The sequence below is a fragment of the Gorilla gorilla genome, chromosome 13 (assembly GCF_029281585.2).
Source record: "Gorilla gorilla gorilla isolate KB3781 chromosome 13, NHGRI_mGorGor1-v2.1_pri, whole genome shotgun sequence".
Lineage (NCBI taxonomy): Eukaryota > Metazoa > Chordata > Mammalia > Primates > Hominidae > Gorilla > Gorilla gorilla.
The window spans coordinates 88,985,608-89,006,785 of NC_073237.2; the positions used below are offsets into that span (position 1 = coordinate 88,985,608).

The 21,178-nt window shown below is 38.6% G+C and overlaps 2 protein-coding genes across 4 annotated transcripts in view; one reads left to right on the forward strand and one right to left on the reverse strand.

Moving 5' to 3' along the window:
- ECM2 (extracellular matrix protein 2) overlaps nt 1–12,431 on the reverse strand; it is a 42,022-nt gene extending 29,591 nt beyond the window's left edge. For 2 of the 3 annotated variants that reach the window (XM_019033343.4, XM_055349881.2), the window contains exon 1: nt 12,283–12,431. The gene's annotated coding sequence lies outside the window, so the exon portion shown is untranslated. The remainder of the gene's footprint in view (nt 1–12,282) is intronic. The other variant, XM_019033344.4, reaches the window with a different exon arrangement.
- Nucleotides 1–21,178, forward strand: part of CENPP (centromere protein P) — a 286,318-nt gene that overhangs the window by 189,173 nt on the left and 75,967 nt on the right. The gene's annotated exons all lie outside the window — the stretch shown is intronic.

Below are 21,178 nucleotides of genomic sequence, written 5' to 3' on the forward strand. Positions count from 1 at the left end.
GGGCGAAACAGTGAAAGGAAGGCAGTATGTCATAGGCGTAATCTATAGCAATAGCGGTTTAAATGAATCTCCTTTGTGCTTAAACAGCATATCTTTAACTTATTGGAGAGTAGCTAGTAGGAGCGGGCTTAACTAGGAGCCTGTACGTCTGTCCACATTTCAGTGTTTCAGAGGAGTGTCTTTCTCCTTGAGCACAGTGTTTGTAGATAAGAGAGCAGGTTGCACTCAGAGCATGGGAACATAATGGCGATAAGAAGGCTTTCCTCCTCAGAGGCCTCTTGTGGCTTTCCACAACTTATTGTCCCATATTTTTATGGCCAGTTTATGCAGGCACTCCATAAGCCTTTTTCCCAACAACAATGTGTAAACAAATGAGCATGGATGTGTTCCAGGGAAATTCATTACCAGTAAAGGTGGTGGATCAGACATGGCCCCCTCTCTGGGCCCTACTGTTCTGCAGGTTTTCAAAGATTACTTGGGAGATTTCTCTCCACCTGTTTGCTAAGACGTTCTGTGACTGATGTAATCCACAACCCATTTTCCCAGCCGTTTTCTGTTTTGTGCTTTTATTCTCTAGCTTTATAATTGTCTGGGGGGAAGGGCATGATGGTGCCATATAAAAATAACAGTCAATAGCATCAGTTATAAGGAGGTAAGAGTCAGGAAGAGTAACTCTTTAATTAGCTGGTCTCAGGGTTAGTATAGGGCCTTGCACATGGTAAAGCTGAAAAACATTTAAGAAATGAATATTTAGGCACTCTTGGTACAGTAGTAGCATTATGGTCAGACAGACTGGCGCAATCCCTGTGAAGTCTGGTGGCTAGGGACAAGAGAAACCTCCATCAAGGTGTTGCAGCAGCTGTCATCAAAGGATTCACTCAGCCAGTCTCTCTTGGCCTAAAGTTAGTCCTACAAAGGAAGGTTGGCAGTTTTGACTGCCTCTCAGAATTCTACAGCTGAGAAACACACACATACTCACATACACACACCTATACCCCTTGCAGCTTTCCTCCTGCTCTTGCCTCAGGTCCACTCACTGTCATTGTTTCCTGAGATGAAAAGCCTTCCTTACACAGCCAGTATGGAGGAGAAACTAAAACCCCAGGGATCATAAGAACCCAGATCACAACAGATTTGCCGCTGTTATATTTTTAATGGGAATTTAAGGTATTTGGTGAATCTAGAAGGTTAAAGTAACTAACTTGCTCAGTGATGAAATTTATTTCAATTCTCACAGGCATACCTTGGTCTCCTTTGCCAACCAGAACAAATCTATGATAGGAAGGAATGGTAAAATATTCAAGGTGATGTTACATACAGAGATGAATACCCTAAACTGCAAAGGAGAGGCATTGAAGGATTAAGGGATAAGAAGTGGCCATAGACTGCTAGCCCAGTCATCTTGTTGGAACCTTAGAAAATACCTGAGAGGCCCGGCACTGTGGCTCATGCCTGTAATCCCAGCCCTATAGGAGGCCGAAACCAAGGTGGGAGGATTGCTTGAGGCCAGGAGTTTAAGACCAGAGTAAGGAACATAGCAAGTCCTTGTCTCAACTAAAACATAAAAAATTAGCTGGGCATGGTGGTGCATACCTGTAGTCCTAGCTACTCAGGAGACTGAGGCAGGAGGCTCACTTGAGCCCAGAAGTTCAAGGTTGCAGTGAGCAATGATTGCAGCACTGTACTCCAGCCTGGGTAACAGAGCGAGACTCTGTCTCAAAAAAAAAAAAAAAAAAAAGAAAAGAAAAAACCTGATAGACCCTGCAAGCATTTGACTCAATCTTTCTGTCTGACCATTTGACCAAAGAAAGTACAGAGTCATGTACCACATAATGACTTTTTTGTCAGTGACAAATTGCATATACCATGATGGTCCCATAAAATTATAATGGAGCTGAAAATCTCTTATTGCCTAGAGATGTCACAACATCATAGCATAACGCATTACTCATAATGTTTGTGGTGATGCTGGTATAAACAAACCTACTGCACTGCCAGTCATATAAAAATACAGCACAGGCTGGGCGCGGTGGCTCAAGCCTATAATCCCAGCACTTTGGGAGGCCAAGGTGGGTGGATCACCTGAGGTCAGGAGTTCGAGACCAGCCTGCCCAACATGGTGAAACCCCCATCTCTACTAAAAATATAAAATTAGCTGGGTGTGGTGGTGCACGCCTGTAATCCCAGCAACTCGGGAGGCTGAGACAGAAGAATTGCTTAAACCCGGGAGGCGGAGGTTGCACTGAGTAGCTAGGACTACAGGTATGCACCACTATGCCCAGAGTGCAGAGAGACTCTATCTCCAAAAAAAAAAAAAAAAAAAAAAAAAAAAAGCACATACAATTATGTACAGTACAGTACATAATACTTTCATATACAACTATATTACTGGTTTATGTATTTACTATACTATACTTTTTATCATTGTTTTTAGAGTACACGCCTTCTATCTATTTAAAAAAACATTAACTGTGCAACCGCCTGAGGTGGTTCCTTCAGGAGGTATTTCAGAAGAAGGCATTCTTATCATGAGTGTTATTACCCATGAAGACCTTCCAGTGGGACAAGATATGGAGGTGGAAGACAGTGATATTGATGATCCAGACCCAACGAAGGCCTAGGCTAATGCGTGTTTGTCTCAGTTTTTAACAAAAATGTTTGAAAAGTTAAAAAATAAAAATAGAAAAAAGCTTATAAAATTACGCTATAAAGAAAGAAAATATTTTTGTACAACTGTACAATGTATTTGTGTTTTAAGCCAAGTGTTATTAAGAAGGAATTTTTTTAAATTCTTGAAACAAATGAAGATGAAAACACAGCACACCAAAACCTATGGGATACAGCAAAAGCAGCACTAAGAGGGAAGTTTACAGCAATAAACACCTACATCAACAAGTAGAAAAACTTCATATAAACAACCTAATAATACATTGTAAAGAACTAGAAAAGCAACAGCAAACCAAACCCAAAATTAGTGGAAAAAAAGAAATAATAAAGATCAGAATAGAAACCAAAAAAAAACTATAGAAAAGAGGAATGAAATGAAAAGTTTTCTGAAACGATTAAAAAAATCAAGAAGCCTTTAGACAAAGAAAAAAGAGGAATGCTATTACAAAAGAGTCAGTTTTTTAAAAAATAAAAAGTATATAAAGTTAAATTACAGTAAGCTAAGGCTAATTCATTATTGAAGAAATAAAAAAACTTTTTTATAAATTTAGTAGACTCTTAGTGTACAGTGTTTATAAAATCCACAGTAGTGTATAGTAATGTCCTAGGCCTTCACACTCACTCACTGACTCACCGGAGTGACTTCCAGTCTTCCAAGCTCCATTCATGGTAAGTACCCTATATAGTGTACCATTTTTTTAATCCTTTTAGACCATATTCTTACCATACCTTTCCTATATTTAGATATGTTTATTATTTATTTATTTATTTAGAGACAGGGTCTGGCTCTGCCACCCAGGCTGGAGTGCAGTGGCACCATCTCAGCTCACTGCAACCTCCGCTTCCTGGGCTCGAGCCAATCTCACACCTCAGCCTCCCGAGTAGCTGGGACTACAGACCCATGCTACCATGCCCAGCTGATTTTTATATTTTATTTGTAGAGACAGGATTTCACTATGTTGCCCAGGCAGGTCTCAAACTCCTGAGCTCAAGTGATTCACCCACCTCAGCCTCACAAAGTGCTAGGATTACAGGCATGAGCCCCCACACCTGGCTTTAGATATGTTTAGATACACAAATACCATTCTGTTCCAGTTGCCTACAGTTTTCAATACAGTCATGGGCTGTACAGGTTTGTAGCCTAGGAGCAATAGGCTCTACCATATAGCCTAGGTGTATAGTAGGTTGTCCCATCTAGGTTCGTGTAAGTACACTTTATGATGTATGACAACAAAATCATCTAACATCACATTTCTCAGAATGTATCCTTGTCGCTAAGTGACATATGACTAATTTGTTGATATCCCGATTCTTAGAAGTCTGCTTCACAACCTAAGACAAGCTGTGGGAAATTCCAAGGGTATCTAAACTGAAAACCATGAGCATGAGCTCAGGGTAATGCATGCCTTCCTCAAGCCACAGTGTCTACCACCCAAATGTTTAGGAAATGCAGGGTGATCAGTGCTAAGTCTTGGCAAATATTGTGATTGTTTCTTAGTAGAAAACTACAATGGTAGTAGCAAACATATGGCTGCCATCCTGGGTCCTTGGCCTAAGTACAGATGTCACTAACTGACCTATTTTTTACATTCTGCATACAGTATATCACCTGAAGGCCAAGAAAATGAGTATGGTTTTGTGGAGATCACCTTCCCTGTATTGCCATAACAACATTCCTACTAGTTTGACAACTAGAAACCAGAGTGGCTCCATGAAGTAGAATGATACTCTAGGAAGCGACCATGATGTGACTTCAGACTTTTGGAGAGTCTGTGAAGTTACATCATGGTCGCTTCCTAGAGAATCATTCAGCCATTACACCAGTATTATGACAAATCTTATCAAATCTGACTCCCAGCCAACATGGAGTAATAGGGACCACGTATACCTTCCTACCTGAAACAACTTAAAAATAGAACAACATATATCTGAAGCATTTTCCAAACATTAAACAAAGAGCAGTCCAGGCCAGTAATCCCTGAAAGGGGATGCAAATCAAATGCCCGGAGAGACCTGTGATTGACCTGCTTACTCCCTCAAGGGAGTTGCAGTGAGGGGAACACAGGCAGAGTCCAGCAGTCTCCATAAGTTGAAAAGATACAGCTGGAAATCTGAGGACACCAAAGAGACTAGTGTTCCTAGGGCAGAGTACAGAGAGGTGAGAGCTAACCCAGAGAAACCCTTCCAGAGATGTGAAGTCTTCCACTGAGTACTGGATAGCACATGTATGTAAGTAAACTATTAATACTTGAGACTGGGAAAAGAACTAACCTAAAGGACAAAGGGGAAAACAAAACAAAACAAAAAAAACAGGTCTCTGGAGCTTAAAAAAGACCAGGAAGAGTTTGTGTTCCACCAGTCAGAGTGGAAAACCTTACAATTCACAGGGCATCTGGTGGAGTACTCAGAAGAGCATTAGCTCAGTAGAGGAAAATAATTAGCCCTAGGCTAAAGGCTGCTGTGATCACATTTAATAAAGCTTAAAAGCAAGCCTTTCTGAAAGAATTAAACTGCGTACAATAACTTGACAGTGTCTCAGATAACCCAACAAATGTTTTAGGATCCAATGTAAATTTACCAGGTACACAAAGAAACAGGAAAAGTTGACCCATAATGGGAAAAATCAGTTTATTGAAACCAATTCAGAAATGACAGTGCTGATATACTAATAAAGTAGGTGTTTAAAAATCATTATACCTATATTCTATATGTTCAAGAAGTGAGAGGAAGGATTAACCATGTCATGTAGAAACATAGAAGATATTTTTTAAAAACCCAAATCAAACTTTTAAAGATGAAAACTACAATGTGAGAGAGAAAAAATACATGACAAGGAATGAATAGCAGATTAGACATTACCAAAAATAATTGGTAAACTTGTTTTCAAAAACTGCAAAAAGAAATAGACAAATTCACAATTATCATCCAAAATTTCAACACTTCAATCCTAAATATTAGTTTCAAAAATAGTAGACAGATTACAAATTAAAATGAGATGCCTCTACATACCTATCAAATGTCTAAAACCCAAAACACTGACAACACCCAGTGCTGGTGAGTGTGTGGAGCAACTGTAAGTCTCATTCAGTGCTGGTGGGAATGCAAAATGGTACAGCCACTTTGGAAGACACTTTGGCAGTTTCTTTTAAAACTTAACATACTGTTGCCATACAACCCAGCAATCGTGCCCCTTGGTATTTACCCAAATAAGATGAAAATCTATGTCCACACAAAAACCTGCACACACATATGTATAGCAGCTTTATTCATAATTGCCAAAACTTAGAAGCAACCAACATGTTCTTCAATAGGTGAATGGAAAAAAAACTATGGTATATTCAGACAATGGAATATTATTCAACACCAAAAAGAAATGAGCCATCAAGCCATGAAAAAACATGGAGGAACCTTAAATGCATATAATATATAACTAAATGAAATAAGCCAACCTGAGATGGCATATGTATGATTTCAACTCTATGACATTCTAGAAAGGGCAAAACTATGCAAGCTATAAAAGAATAGTGGATTTGGGGCGGAGAGGGATGAATAGGTGGAACACAGAGGATTCTTAGGGCAGTGAAACTCTTCTGATACAGTATAGTCAGCCCTTTATATCACAGGTTCTGCATCTGTGGATTCAACCAACCATGAGCGAAAAATGTAGTTTGGCCTATGTAGCATTTGTGCTGAACATATGCAGACTTTTTTTTCTTGTCGTTGTCCCCTAAATGATACAGTATAACAACTACTTACATAGCCTATACAGTGTATTAGGTGTAAGTAATCTAGAGATTATTTAAAGTATACAGGAGGATATGTGTATTATATGCAAATACTACATCATTTTATATAAGGAACTTGAGCAGCCTGATTTTGGTGTCCTTGAGGGATCCTGGAACCAGTCCCCCAAGGGTACCAAGGGATGACAGTACTATAAAGGTGGGTACATGTCATTAAAAATTTGTCAAAACCCAAGAATACAGAGTAACAAGAGTGAACCCTAATGTAAACTATGGACATTGGGTGATAATGATATGTCAGCATAGATTTATCCGTGGTGTGAGATTTTGATAGTGGGGGAAAAGCACATATGAGAACTCTGTACTTTCCACTCAGTTTGCTCTGAATCTAAAACTGCTTTGAAAAAAGTCTGTTAAAAAAATTAGTAGTCATTTTATGCCAATAAAAATTAATATTTTTTAATTAGACAGAATATCAATAAGGATTTTAAAGACTTTAATACTATTAACCTATTTGTTCAAATTGTCCTAATAATTTGCCTTGTTTGTCCTAATGATTGTAGGTATGTACAAATTTAGTCGTTATATCTTTCTGGTGCATTTATCATTAGGTAGATACTTTCAGTGTCTCCGGGAGTGCTTTTGCTATAAGATCTACTTTGTCTAATATTAATGTAGTTGCATTTTTTTTCTTTTTTGACTTTTTAGATTCAGGAGGGTTGTATGCAGGTTTGTTAACTGAGTATATTGTGTGGTACTGAAGTTTGGCATATGAATGATCCCATCACCCAGGTACTGAGCATAGTACCCAACAGTTTTCCAATCCTTGTTCCTCTCCCTGCCTTCTTCCCATGTCTATTGTTGCCATCTTTATGCCCATGAGTACCCAATGTTTAGCTTCTACTTACAAGGGAGAACATGTGGCCTTTGGTTTTCTGCTCCTGCATGTAGTTGCTTTCTTTTGATTAATGTCTGCAAAATATATGTTTTGCTTTCAGTCTTTCTATATTTTTATATTTTCAGTATACTTCGTATTAGTGGCATATTGTGGAGTTTTTTAATGCAGTTTAACAATTTTTGTCTTTTAATTGGAACATTTAGGCTGTTTATATTTAATGTAAAATTTAATGTTTGAATTGAAATATACTTTCTATTTGCTTTTTATTTGTCCTACATGTTCTATGTTCCTTTTTCTGTTTTCTTTCTTTTTAATTTGTTGCTTGGTTTTTATGATTTCATTAGTAATTATACACTTTTTACCATTCTCTTCTTTGTAGAGATTACCACATACATCCTTGACTTATCAAAGTCTTAATATAAATTAGTACCTTTACCTCTTCCTGGACAATACAAGAACCAGGATGAACTTCAACTCCATTTACCCTATCCCAGTATATATTCTGTTTCAGTTCTGTGTTTTAATTATATATGTATTTTTAAACCCTCAAAAGATTATTTTTATTTTGTCAAAGTTCATTTAGATCAGATTTTTCATCCTCATCACTATTAATGTTTTGCGCCAGATAATTCTTTTTTTTATGGGGAGATGCCCTGTATATTATAGGCTATTTATCAGCAATCCGTGGCCTCTACCCACTAGATGCCATTAGTACCTTCCTCCTAGTTGTGACAACAAAAATGTTTCCAGGCATTACCAAATGTAACCTGCCCCTCAATTGAGAACCACTTGTTTAGGTTTACCTAAACATTTATCATTTTCCTTCGTTCCTTCCTATATCTCCTTTCTTCTATTAGGATTATTTTCTTCTTGACTGAAGATCACCTTCTAGTAATTCCTTTTGTGCAGATGTGTTGATCAGTTATTTTTGTTTACCTGAAAGGATGTATTTGTTAGATATGCATTCTGGGGTTGACAAGTGTTTTCTTTCAGCATTTTGAAGATACAGTTGATTTTTTCCCCCTACACTTTCATTTCCTTCCTAGCTTCCAGTATTTTATTGTTGCCTTCTTCCCACCTACTTTTCTTTTTCTTTTTTTATTTAACTTTTTTTTTGAGATGAGGTCTCACTATGTTGCCTGGGCTGGCCTTGAATCCCTAGGCTAAAGCGATCCACCTGACTCAACCTTTCGAGTAGCTGGGACTACAGGCACGAACTACCACACCTGGCTCGAAGATACAATTTCTATGTCTTCTTTTTTCCATTGTTTGTTTTGAGAAATCATCTCTCAATCTAATTTTTTCACTTTTAAAAGTAATTTTTTTTCTCTCGCTGTTTTTAAGATGTTCTCATTGTCTTTGGTTTTCAGCTGTTTCACTCTGTATACAAAGATATAATTTTCTTGTTTTTATCCTATTTGGCACTTCTTGAATTTGTGGCCTGATGTTATTCATCACATTTGGAAACTTCTCAGCCCTTAACTATACAAATAGTACATTCTCTTTTCCCTTTTTTCATTCTTTCTATAACTACAGGTACTTGCATATCAGCTTTCTCATTGCGTCTTTAATGTCACTTTCCCCTCATTTGTATTTTTTGTTTGTCTATCTCTTCAATGATTCATCCTGGTTATTCTCTGAACTGATCTTCCAGTTCATTGATACTCTCTTCATCTGTGATTTATCTGCTATTAAATCTATCCATTGACTTCCTTGTTCTTTTATTGTATTTTCTAGTTTTCAGGTTTTCAGTATGTTCTTTTTGTTTCCAATTCTTTGTTAAAAATTTTAATCTCATCTTTTATTTTTTTAAACATATTAAAAATATTTGTTTTAAAGTCTGTGTCTGAAGACTAGGTTTTCTGGATCCTCTATGTGTCTATTTCGGTTGTCTCTTATTTCTTTAGGTTTTTAGCCATGTTTTGTCTCTTCATATACCTGATGACCTTTGATGGAGTGCCAGATATTGTATATGAAAATACTTGAGAATTTGCGTCTGTTTCAGGCATAAGGTTAAGTACATTATGAATAGAATATTGAGTGATTTGAAGCTGGGCTTCACCATATCGAATTAATATGCTTTGGGCTGGGTGCGGTGGCTTACGTCTGTAATGACAGCACTTTGGGAGGCCAAGGCGAGCGGATCACAAGGTCAGGAGTTCGAGACCAGCCTGGCCAATATGGTGAAACCCCGTCTCTATTAAAAATACAAAAAAAATTAGCTGGGTGTGGTGGCACGCGCCTGTAGTCCCAGATACTCAGGAGGCTGAGGCAGGAGAATCACTTGAACCCGGGAGGTGGAGGTTGCAGTGAGCCGAGATCACACCACTGCACTCCAGCCTAGGCGATACAGCGAGACTCGGTCTCAAAAAAAAAAAAAAAAAAAATGTATATATATATATATATGCTTTGGGTCCACTTCACTTTTCCTACCACCCCCCACTGCTTGCTTGCCTCCATTTTGTGTGTTTGTTTGTTTCTCTCTGTCCTCCTGAGGCTGTTTTAAAACTCTATTAATCTTCTCAACCACCTCTTCTGGAATCCAGATGCTTCTAGAAGAAAAACTGTTCTAAACCTCTCTGGGTTTCAGTCCCATCCCAAATACTGGCCCTGTTGTTTTTCTCACCCTTTCTAGTTATTCTCAGCAGGTCTAATGATCTGACTTGCCTTGTCTGCCATTATCAGAAGGAGAAGCTCCCTCAGATTCCTTTTATTTCTTGCAGAAATATATCCTCTTTTTCTCAGAGAATGTTGTAAGTTGTAAAATTTTGTGCTCTTATTAAAGATCTGAAAATATCATTGTTTAATTGGAAACAGAATTACGGTTTCAAAATCATTCTAATCATTTTTCTTTAATACCTTATAGATATTTGTCCATTATTTCTTATATTTAGTGTTGCTGATGAGAAATTTGACTTGAATCTGATTCTCATCCCTTTGTAAGAAATTTTTTTTCTTTCTATAGAAATTATTTTCAAATTTTCAACGTATCTTTGATATTTGGAAGTTTTACCTTGGTAAAAGAATGGAATGTACCTTGGTATAGGTTGTCATCGCTGTTTAATGTATCCTTCTTGGGATCTTTTAAACTAAAAACTTTTTTTCCTATACAAGCTCTCTTCACTCTGTTTTCTCCCATGACTGTTCAAGGGTACATTTTCCCTCTTTAAATTCATTTCTGTCTTCTCTTTGTCTGTGAAGGACTCCTGAGAGTGTCTGTCCCACCAGGAGCTCCCCTTTTTATTTCCTAGTGTAGCTGTATATTCGTGCATTTATTTGTCTGTAATATATCTTGTATTATTTCAAGGGAGTTGGTGAGAGGGGAAGAGGGCACAAGGTCAGCTCAGTTTCCCCTCTTGAATCTCAGTACTTCTTTTTATAACTTCATCTGCCAGAATCATCTTCCTCTAGTCAGGTTTCACTTAGTTAGTTCATAGTCTGACTTGCCACATCACCTTTGTTCAACAAATGGCAGTCTCTAAAGTATCTTCATGCCAGCATACAAACCTTTCTTCAGTGTATATATACATTAATTGCCACAGTCATTTGAAAACCATTACTATAGGTCATTGAAATGACCTATATTTCATAGGTCATTTGAACAACTTTTTGAACAACTTTTTGCAATCTACTTTAGTTTTAGAAAAATTAACATGCAGCATGTAAAGAAGGACCAAATCCATTAGCTGATTGGCACCTGAAATCATAAAAGTCAATTCAGAGAGCAAAGTAGTATGTTGGAAGGGAACAACAACAACAGCAGGGGAAAGCAGTATGAAAACCTGAACTGAGAGACAAAGTGAAACTAGAATTTGCTGAGTGGCATGGCAAGTATGCTCCGATGGATATCATAAGTGCTCTGCAATGCATGAAATGTATACATTGAAATTTTCTTGCATTAACAATTTGTATGTGCAGACCTTCCATCCTGTTGTGAGGAGTCAGGGCCTAGACCTCGAGGCTCTAGAGTTAAACTCTCATGAGGGTCTCAGGCATCCTGCTGTCCTGAGGCCTCCTGAAAGCACTCACTTATGGGGCATTGCCTGATTGAGTGCTTAGGAGTGAATGTGCCAGCTGTGGCCATTCTGAGCACACCCCTCTCTCCCAGTATCCTCATTCTGGAAACTACCTCTCTTTCTTTTTTTCCCCCAAATTGACTCACTTTTACTTACCCAGAAATCTAAATAGATAGGCACAGAAATAAACTTACAGAGCTATTTTAATTTTGACAAAATCAGTATCTAAACAGTCTCACTACAGTGTTTAAATACATTTTAGGAAATGGTCTCTCAATACTAATTTTACTATTAATGCTTAGGCCCTCATTATTTTCATTGATATACAGAATTTTGCTTTGTACTTAATATTTGCTTTCATAAACAACTTTGTAATTGAGTGTTTGCCTCCTAGAGGTAAATTTTCTGGGATTCCAATCATAGTATCATTTTTATCAAGTAATTTTTTTCCTTCTAGCACTTACTGTGTTTATCCCAATATTAAATATTATTTATAAACCTTGATTAACTTATTTTTCTTCATTTAAAATTTCTCACCAGTTAAGTAAGCTTTAAAAATATTAATTTAGAATTTTAAAATTCTACATGAAGTCATGAGATGTCTATTATCTCTTTTCACTTCATTCAACAGATTTAAAATGAAAAATATTTTGAATTATTTATGTTCTTTTAGGACTTAAAAATTAAGAATAATATTTTCAAACCAATTTATACTTCTATTGAACACATAATTCCACCTAAACATATAAAAATAATTTAATACTGAGTATACAAGGTCTGAAATACTTGGGAAGTACATTGTGAAAAAAACAAACAGAATAATGCATACTTTGAACTTTAAAAATCTATTAGTAACGAGCTAATTTACTCAAGAGTTAAACAGTTGCGAAATAAAATACCCAAATATTAAAACCATTCCACATGCTAAGTAGAAACTTAAAATTTAAAACTTTTTTACCTGGAGATCTAAACTAAGTAGGCTTTGCTTGGTGTCATTTAAGTCTCCAGCTGAAAATGAAACAAAATCAGAGCTTTCTTTAAAAACAAAGAAAGGACAGAAGGGAATGTTGAAAAGTATTTGCTGAACTTCTTAGTAAAATCTAAAATAACTGCCTCCCTTGGGGATAAATGCCTTTCAGTTCTTTGTGCAGAAAATCAGCCAAGAAAGTAACCAGGGAAAATGGTTACCAAGGGAAATATTTTTTTTAATCATAAGAAAAGTAGAAAACAGCAGTGGGTGTGGGGGAAGAGCATTTTGTTTGCAGGCTGAAAAGGCAGAGTTGGAAACATAAAAATGAGCTTGATTAAGAAATCTGTGGTTTTCATAGACTATTTGCATTAAAAATGTTAAAGTTTATACTAGCCAGGATGATGTCACTTGAGCTTTATCAGATTATAAGGATGATATTCTCGTCAGCTAAAGGCTGTGTATATCTGGAATCTATTTTAAATTGGATTAATAATATTTAACTCATCTGCCCGCCCACCTCGATCTCACACACAATACTAACAAAACAACAACAACAACAAAAATGGTTATGTATTAATGTCAGTGGAAATTATGTAACTTCTAACTATGAAATAATAGAAAGAAAATGTGAAGGGGAGCTGTGTGGCTCCTAATTACCTGTTAGGCTGGCAAATTAGTTGTGTACTTTGGCCTCAGTTTCTTTATCTGCAAATGAGAAGTTAGAGACAGATCAGGATTCCAAGCGCAACCCTGCTGTTTATGAGGCACCTTGAGTAAGTTACTTAATGTTTCTGACCAAAGTTTACTCTTCTGTAAAACTAGGGTGATACCTTTCAAATTTTTCTGAAAATAAAAGGAATAACAGATATGAAGGTCCTAACTCAGTGCCTATCCTAGACTAGGTAATTTTGGAACTGTTTTTTAAATTTTTTTTTTTTTTTGAGACCGGAGTTTTTGCTCTGTTGCCCAGGCTAGAGTGCAATGTCGTGATCTCGGCACACTGAAACCTCCGCCTCCCAGGTTCAAGGGATTCTCCTGCCTCAGCTTCCCGAGTAGGTGGGCTTAAAGGCGCCCGCCACCACGCCAGATTAATTTTTGTATTTTTTTTTTTAGTAGAGATGGGGTTTCACCATGTTGGCCAGGCTGGTCTCGAACTCTTGACCTCATGTGATCCACCCACCTCAGCCTTCCAAAGTGCTGGGATTACAAGCATGAGCCACCGCACCTGGCCTGAAATTCTTATATCGTTATTTCAGGGGTCCAAATCATTTGGCAAAGAGGAGCTAAATATTTGTTTAAATGACATGGTTAGACTGAATCAGGATTTTGTAAAATGACCTAGATAGACTGAATCAAGAAAAGGGACTAAATACATAAGCCACTCAACTTCCTAAAAATAAGGAAAATGATATCTATTTTTAAAAATGTAAAACTGGCTGAGTGCAGTGGCTCACACCTGTAATCCCAGCACTTTGGGAGGCAGAGACAGGTGGATCACCTGAGGTTAGGAGTTTGAGACCAGCCTGGCCAACATGTGAAACCCCGTCTCTACTAACAGTACAAAAATTAGCTGAGCATGGTAGCACATGCCTGTAGTCCCACATACTCAGGAGGCTGAGGTAGGAGAATCACTTGAGCCCGGGAGGCGGAGGTTGCAGTGAGCCAAGATTGTGCCATTGCACTCCAGCCTGGGCGACAGAGCGAGACTACATCTCAAAAAAAAAAAGAAAAGAAAAGAAAAGAAAAAGATGAGTACAAATGAGCAAACACCATTAAATAGGCAGTTCATAGAAGAGGAAATGTCAGTGGTCAATAAAACAGAAGAAGAAGATTTCTCAATCTCAGTAACAGTCAAGAAAAGTAAATTAAAACAGGAAGGTTATTTTTTCACTACCATAGTGAGATGTTGCTGACAAAACTTTGGGGGTAGAAAAATTACCCAAATAATGCCAATGCTCAGTCAAGCTTGAAGACCACTGCTAATCAAAAATCATGGCCTGATTTGAAATACATACATTGTTTTTTTGGGGAAAAAAATGTTGATGATATGCTTTGTTGGCCAGTGTGTAGGGAAAACAGAAACTCTCCTCTTCCTTGAGGACAGCTGAACAGTAGCTATGCTGTCTGTCCTACCATTTCACCTCTAGGAACCCATTGTAGAAACACCTCTTTCTGTACAAAAGTGTGCCTTCAAGGAAGTACTCTGAAGTACTGTAACCATGGATTAGAAAAAAAGTTAACCCAGTTGTGTATAGATAGAGAACAAAGTGGGCTTACCATAAAGCTATTTGGAGAAACAGAAGTAACCCCATTAATACCACCATGCATAGTTGTCCACGCTATACCAGTAATAAAGAGATTTTCAAAACTGTACATGTATTATGATCTTACCTTCTTTTGATGTATGTAATTTAGCATTTTACTAGAGAACAAATTGGAAGGAATAAACAACAAAATATTAACAGTAATTATAGGGAGACTTTTACTATGTTTTATATTTTTATCATGTTTTGAGCTTTGTATAATCAGATCAGAAAAGAATAACTTAAAAAGAATACAAACAATCAAAAAAGAAGTAACTCTTAAAGTAACAGCACTGAGGAATACCAGTAATTACCACGATGAGATCGAGAAGGTTGCAGAAAACCAAATTTTATAATTTCTGAGGTTCCTGCTCTAAAATTTTGTGGTTTAATGGACTGTTACATGAGTCCTTTTGCAGAAACTATTTTAACCACACTAGCACATGGAAAATGCTGGTATTATGGTTGCTCCTACCCCCTTTATTATTGCAGACATGATTATGTCCCAAAACTTGGTTCTGACAACACTCTGCAGGAATGTGGTATTGGTCACCAAACAACATGAGCAGAGTGAGCATTACCCGTGCCACAGGGCCATCTGCCTATGAAGATTTAGACTCTAGGACATTTCTTTCAGGTGATATTTGTTTTAAGTAAAATCACCTTTTCAGTATTTTCCCTGATTGTCTAGAGTACCAATAAATTGGGGTTTTTTTTAAGGATGCAATTGTCTACCATATGACAGCTTTGTAGATATTAATACCCAAATAAAGGTAAGTTTTGGAAATTTTAAGTAGGGCCATACTCAGAAATTAGTTTTACCTTGTTCAGCCTGAATAAGGAGGCATAAAGCTGTGCCTACAACCCCTGCCCACGCACCGAATATTAGGTACAATGTTCCGGTATCTTTATGGTTAGTTGAGAATAGTCAACGGTTGGCCAACATAAGTGGAGTAGGGCGAGGTAAAATGGCTGAGTAAAGCATTAGACTGTAAATCTAAGGACAGAGGCTAAACCTCTTTTTACCAGCCTGGAGGTGACTTTCATGTTGAATTGCAAATTCAAAGAAGCAGCTTCAATCCTGCCAGGTTTCTCCCGCCTTCCCCCGTCCCCCCGCCAACCCCCCCAACCCACTGCCTGTGGGAGAAGTAGATTGAAGCCAGTTGATTAGGGTATTTAGCTGTTAACTAAATTTTTATGGGTTTGAGTCCCATTTATCTAGTAAGGGCTCAGCTTAATTAAAGTGATTGATTTGCGTTCAGTTGATGCAGAGTAGAGTTTTGCAGTCCTTGGGTTTGCAGAAATTAAGTATAGCCTACTTACTAAGGGCTTTGAAGGCTCTTGGTCTTGTTTAACCTAAATTTCTAGAAGATAAGCAGGGTTAGTGGCTAGATTGGTAGGAGGAAGATGGAGAGGATGCTAAGTGAGGGGAGGAGTAGTATGGACTTTGTTCTAGGACTGACCTCTTGGCCCATAGTTCAAATGCCTTTTAAGCTATACTAAAGTGTGACAGTTGCTTCATTTACTTTAGCTGAACTTACTTTCCCAATGGAATATTACATTTAAGTGGAGTAATGATATATAAGTATCCCACAACTCATTCAACCATTCCCCTATTGATGGACATTTGGGTTGTTTCCCCTTTCCTCCCTCAAATAGAATGGGCTTTTTGAGTTTGGGTACGCATTTCCAGGTTGCTTTCCAAAAAGGTTGTAGTAAATAATGTATACTTTCACCAGAAATATATAAAATGCCCATTTCCCTGCCACTTTATTTTTTAAACAGTTTTCACATTTTTGAATGGGTAATACATACAAGTGGCATAAGTTTTTAAAGTGCACAGTTAAAATTTCAGTTTTCTATATCCAATACTGATAGGTCGATACCAACCTTCCCATTGAAGTAAGAAAGAAATGAGATCAGCCGGGTGCAGTGCCTCATGCCTGTAATCCCTGCACTTTGGGAGGCCGAAGCTGGCGGATCATGAGGTCAGGAGATTGAGACCATCCTGGCTAACATGATGAAACCCTGTCTCTACTAAAAATACAAAAACTTAGCCGGGCAAGGTGGCATGTGCCAGTAGTCTCAGCTACTTGGGAGGCTGAGGCAGGAGAATCCCCTGAACCCAGGAGGCAAAGGTTGCAGTGAGCCGAGATCGTGCCACTGCACTCCAGCCTGGGCGACAGAGCGAGACTCTGTCTCAAAAAAAAAAGAAATGAGATCACATATAAAAACATCTTAAAATCATCAATGAAGGCTGGGGGCAGTGGTTCATGCCTGTAATCCCAGCACTCTGGGAGGCCAAGGTGGGCGGATCACAAGGTTAGGAGTTCAAGACCAGCCTGGCCAACATAGTGAAACCCCGTCCCTACTAAAAATACAAAAATTAGCCGGGCATGGTGGCACGCGCCTGTAGTCGCAGCTACTTGGGAGGCTGAGGCAGGAGAATCACTTGAACCTGGGAGGCAGAGGTTGTGGGGAGCCGAGATCACACCACTGCACTCTAGCCTGGGCAACAGAGCAAGACTCTCTCAAAAAAAAAAAATCATCAATGAAGTGAGAATATAATGAGGAATCACTGGACCTAGATCAGGAGATAACTGTGAGCAGCCTTTTGCCTTGCGAGTGTTTGCTAAAAATATTAAAGAGCAAAAATATCGATAAAGTAAAAAACAAATATGAAGGAGAAAAGATTTAGAAAGCCAAAAGTTGGGGATTTTTTCTTTTTTAAAAAATGTATTGGCTGGGGGCAGTGGCTCATGCCTGTAATCCCAGCACTTTGGGAGGCCGAGGTGGGCAGATCACAAGGTCAGGAGTTCAAGACCAGCCTGGCCAACATGGCGAAACCCCATCTCTACTAAAAAAACAAAATTAGCCGGGTGCGGTGGCGGGTGCCTATAGTCCCAGCTACTCGGAAGGCTGAGGCAGGACAATCACTTGAACCCAGGAGGCAGAGACTGCAGTGAGCCAAGATTGCGCCACTGCACGCCAGCCTGGGTGACAGAGCGAGACTCCATCTCAAAATAAAATAAAATAAAAATTATCATCTCAAATACTTACTATTTATTCCTCCTGTCTAACTAAAACATTGTACCCTTTGACTACTATCTCCCCATTTCCCCGTCACTAGCCTCTGGTAACCACTATTCTAATGCAACCTCCACTGCCACTCCCCTTCCCCCTCCCCCCCCGCCCACACCCCCACACCCCCACCCTCCTGGTTCAAGCGATTCCCCTGCCTCAGCCTCCCGAGTAGCTGGGATTGCAGGTGCCTGCCACTGTGCCTGGCTAATTTGAGTTAGATTTTTTTTAAGATTCCGTATATAAGTGAGATCATGCAGTATCTGTCTTTCTGTGCCTGGCTTATTTCACTTAGCATAATGTCCTCCGGGTTCATCCATGTCATAAATAACAGAATTTGCTTCCTTTCATATATACATTTTCTTTATTCATTCGCTGATGGACACTTAGGTTGATTCCATATCCTGGCCCTGGTGAATAATGCTGCAGTAAACATAGGAGTTCAGTTGTCCCTTCAACATACTGATTTTATTTCCTTTTTTGTTTTTTTTGAGACGGAGTCTTGCTCTGTCACCCAGGCTAGAGTGCAGTGGTGCAATCTCGGCTCACTGCAACCTCCGCCTCCCAGGTTCAAGTGATTCTCCTGCCTCAGCCTCATGAGTAGCTGGGATTACAAGCGTCCGCCACCGCACCCAGCTGATTTTTGTATTTTTAATAGAGATGGGGTTTCATTATCTTGGCCAGGCTGGTCTCAAACTCCTGACCTTGTGATCCACACACCTCAGCCTCCCAAAGTGCTGGGATTATAGGCGTGAGCCACTGCACCCAGCCTGTGATTTTATTTCCTTTGAGATTAGTGGGATTGTTAGATCATCCGGTAGTTCTACTTTTTAAATTTTTGAGGAACCTCCATACAGTATTCTATAATGGCTCCTTTCTTAAAGGGAGATGTATTCTCAAGTCCTTTGCCTATTTTCTTGATTGGGTTATTTGTTTTCTTGCTATCGAGTTACTTACATATTTTGGATATTATCTCCTTATCAGATATATAGTGTGCAAATATTTTCTGCCATTTTGTAGGTTGTCCCTTAACTCTGTTGATTGTTTCCTTTGCTGTGTAGATATTTCTTAATTTGATGTAATCTCATTTGTCTATTTTTGCTTTTGTTGCCTGTGCTTTTGGAATTATATTCAAAAAATAATTGCCTACACCAATATCATGGAGCATTTCCCCTATGTTTTCTTTTCTTTTTTTTTTTTTTTTGAGATGGAGTCTCGCTCCGTCTCATATAGCTATAGCTCCAGGCTATAGTGCAGTGGCACGATCTTGGCTCACTGCAATCTCCGCCTCCGGGGTTCAAGTAATTCCCCTGCCTCAGCCTCCCCAGTAGCTGGGACTACAGGCATGCACCACCACACCCAGCTAATTTTGTGTATTTTAGTAGAGACAAGGTTTCACCATGCTGGCCAGGATTGTCTTGATCTGACCTCGTGATCCACCCTCCTCGGCCTCCCAAAGCGCTGGGATTACAGGTGTGAGCCACTGCGCCTGGCCCCCTATGTTTTCTTCTAGTAGTTTCATCATTTATAGATCTTACATTTAATTCATTAATCTATTTTGAGTTGATTTCTGTTTATGGTGTCAGATAAGGATCTAACTTCATTCTTTTACATGTGGATATCCAGTTTTTTCAGCACCATTTATTTATTGAAGAAACTCTTCTTTCCCCATTGTGTCTCTTGGCACTTTTGTCAAAAACCAATTCGCTGTAAATGCATGGATTTATTTCTTGGCTCTCTATTCTGTTCCATTGGTCTCTGTCAGTTTTTATGCCAGTACTATGCTGTTTGGGTTACTACAGCTTTGTAGTATATTTTGATGTCAGGTGGTATAATGCCTCCAACTTTGTTTTCTTTGATCAAGATGGCATTGGTGCCAGCCTCGTGGCTCACACCTGTAATCCAAGCACTTTGGGAGGCCAAGGCAGGTGGATAACTTGAGGTCAGGAGTTCAAGACCAGCCTGGCCAACATGGTGAAACCCCATCTCTATCAAAAAATACAAAAATTAGCTGGACATGGTGGTACGTACCTGTAGTCTCAGCTACTCAGGAGGCTGAGGCAGAAGATCACTTGAACCTGGGAGGTGGAGGTTGCAGTGAGCAGAAATCTCACCACTGCTCTCCAGCCTGGGTGACAGAGTGAAACCCTGCCTCAAAAAAAAAAAAAAAAGATTGCATTAGCTATTCAGGGTCTTTTGTGATTCCTTACAAATTTTATGATCGTTTTTCTGTTTCTGTTAAGAATGACATTGAAAAAAAATGTTGAAATTTCGATAGGAATTACATAAAATCTGTAGAACGCTTTGGGTAGTACAGTCATTCTAACAATATTAATGCTTCTAATCCATGAACAAGAGATATCTTTTCATTTACTTATGTCTTAAGTTTCTTTCATCAGCGATTTATAGGTTTCAGTGTAGAGATCTTTCTCCTCCTTGGTTATGTTTATTCTTAAGTATTTTGTTATTATGTATCTATTGTAAATTTTCTTGATTTCTTTTTCAGGTAGTTTAGTTAGTATATAGAAAAGCTACTGATTTTTGTATGCTGATTTTGTATCTTGCAAACTTTATTGAATTCATTTATCAATTCTAGCAGTTTTTTGGTGCAGTCTTTAGAATTTTCTCTATATAAGATGTCATCTGCAAACAGAGAAAATGTACCTTTATCCTTTCCATTTTCGATATTTTTTATTTCTTTCTCTTATCTAATTGCTCTGGCTAGGACTTCCAGTTTTATGTTGAATAGAAATTGCATGAGTCAGCACTGTTGTCTTATTCCTGATCTTAGAGGAAATGCTTTCAGCTTTTCATCGTTAAGCATGACATATTAACTGTGCACTTGTCATAAATGACCTTTATTGGGCTGGGCATGGTGGCTCACGCCTATAATCCCAGCACTTTGGGAGGCTGAGGCAGGTGGATCACTTGAGGTCAAGAGTTCAAGGCCAGCCTGGCTAACTTGACAAAATCCCGTCTCTACTAAAAATACAAAAATTAGCCGGGTGTGCTGGCACATGCCTGTAAACCCAGCTGTTTGGGAGGCTGAGGCACGAGAATCGCTTGAATCTTGGAGGCAGAGGTTGCAGTGAGCCACAATTGCACCACTGCACTCCAGCCTGGGCAACAGAGCAAGACTTGGTCTCAAAAAAATAAATAAATGGCCTTTATTTATGTTGAGGTACATTCTTTCTATAGTTAATTTGTTGAGGGTTTTTTTTAATCATGAAAGGGTGTTGAATTTTGTCAAATATTCTACATTCCAAAGTTGTTCTTTAAAAAACAAAACTAGTAAAAGCTGTGACAAGACTGATGCATGAAAAAAGGGAGAAAGCGTGGCTCACCAATGTGAGGACCAGAGAAATTGTTATCACTATAAATTTTTTTTTTTTTTTTTGAGATATTGTTTCGCTGTTGTTGCCCAGGCTGGTGTGCAGTGGCGCGAACTCGGCTCACTGCAACCTCCGCCTCCCGGGTTCAAGCAATTCTCCTGCCTCAGC